The following is a 1909-nucleotide window of genomic DNA, read 5'->3' on the forward strand; positions in this document are numbered from 1 at the left end:
CTGCCACACTCTGCTGAGCCAGGACAAGGTGTTAATGTCCCTAGCAAGGTCCCTAGACATGTGGGACCAGGACCACACTGCACAGTGTCCTCCTTCACTGCTGTCACACAGACAAGTCTGGATGCTTTAGGTCAGAGTGCTGGTTTGGGCTGAAGTGGAGTTCACTTTCTTCACAGTGGCTAATATGGGACAGAAACAGCCTGTGCAGAAAAAGCTGTTGGGATTCATCTTCATGAAGGACAAATGGATGTGTGAAATGCAGAGAAAATGCAAGACAGGCTTGTCCCTCTGTGCTGAGAGGAGTATGAGGTGTAAGGAAACCCAGTGGGATTTATCAAACTCCCACTGCAGTCTGTGCTGCAGCCTGGCAGCAATTGCTGGAGTGTGTCATCAGATCACCTGAAAATTGCTGCGCTGTGTTATTAGATACGCTGAAAACTCTCCTGTATCCAGTTTCAAAGACAGGGTCCATCTTCTGAGAGGGCAGTGGTTTGCTTGGGGTGGACTCAGAACAACCTACAACACCATACCACACATGTGGATGGACTTTTAGAGCAAGGCTGGTCTGACATTCAATAAAATGAGCAGAAATAAAGAAATGCTCTACATCACGATGTGAGTGGGGCAGTGCCCACAGATGGGCAGGTTGGGTGGCTGTGGGGCTGGGCATGGTCCCATCGTTCTCCCCCTCTACTCTGCTCTTGTCTGGCCCCACCTGGAGTGCTGGACACAGTTCTGATGTCCCCAACATCATGTTGGAGCAAGGCCAGAGGAGGCCACAAAGTTGCTAAGAGGACTGGAGCATCTCTGCTGTGGAGAGAGTTGAGGTTGTTCAGCTGGAGAAGAGAAGGTTGTGTGGAGACCTCAGAGCACCTTCCAGGGTCTGAAGGGGCTCCAGGGAAGCTGCAGAGGGATCTGTGTTAGGAGCTGCAGGGACAGGACAAAGAGTAATGGGGCTAAATTGGAAAAAAATTAAAGTAATTATTAGGATGAAGCTTTCCCCTGTGAGGGTGGTGAGACACTGGCACAGGTTGCCCAGGGAGATAGTGGGTGCTCCAACCCTAATATTGGACCTAGTAAGTTATAAAGTTGCTACATTTTAGTAATAATTAAAGCTACTAAAATAATAGTCAGAAATTAAATATGCCACTTTGTCCTGCAATTAATGCTCAAGGTTTTTTGCTACCATTTCAGCCTTCGTCTCCAAGTAGCTAAGTGTTAATGATTCTCTTTAGCTTCCTGTTTTGTATGTGTATTATTTGGAAATTATCTGTGTCATTCATTAATCTTTAAGGCAATATTTAATTTCTGTTTCATCTCTAGCAATATAACATAAAGAAGAAATACTCCATTTTCTCTAATAAGAAGAAAATTAAAAATCAATTTCCAAGCCATCTCATTTTGCAAAGCAATTTTAAAAGCAATGAGACCATCATTTTGAATTGTGTAAGAAATCATTTCACATTTTGGAGCACACAGTAGTCAAGGATCATTTGTTTGGCAAATTCAACTCAGTTTTCTACTGTAGCTCATATTTTGTTCTTCCTGACTTTACCATCTCCATTGTCCTTGTAGCACAATGTGGTAATACTTGAAGATCTGATGTTTCTTGCAGAGATTTTTATTTCTGAGTGGTTGTGTTCCCTTCTCCTCTGGTCTAACACCTCCAAGAATCAGCCTCAGTTCAGATTCCTGAGCAGACTGTGCTGACTACCATGTACCACTCTGTGAGAGTCCTTTTCCTTGGAGGATTCATGGATTGTTAAGGGGTTGGAATGGAGCTTAGAGGTCACTCAGCCCCAACCCCTGCCCTGGGCAGGGACACCTCCCACCAGAGCAGGTTGCTCAAGGCTCATCCAACCTGGCTGTGAACACTGCCAGGGTTGGGGCAGCCACAGCCTCCCTGGGC

Source organism: Acanthisitta chloris, unplaced genomic scaffold, assembly GCF_000695815.1.
Source record: "Acanthisitta chloris isolate BGI_N310 unplaced genomic scaffold, ASM69581v1 scaffold4148, whole genome shotgun sequence".
Taxonomy (NCBI): domain Eukaryota; kingdom Metazoa; phylum Chordata; class Aves; order Passeriformes; family Acanthisittidae; genus Acanthisitta; species Acanthisitta chloris.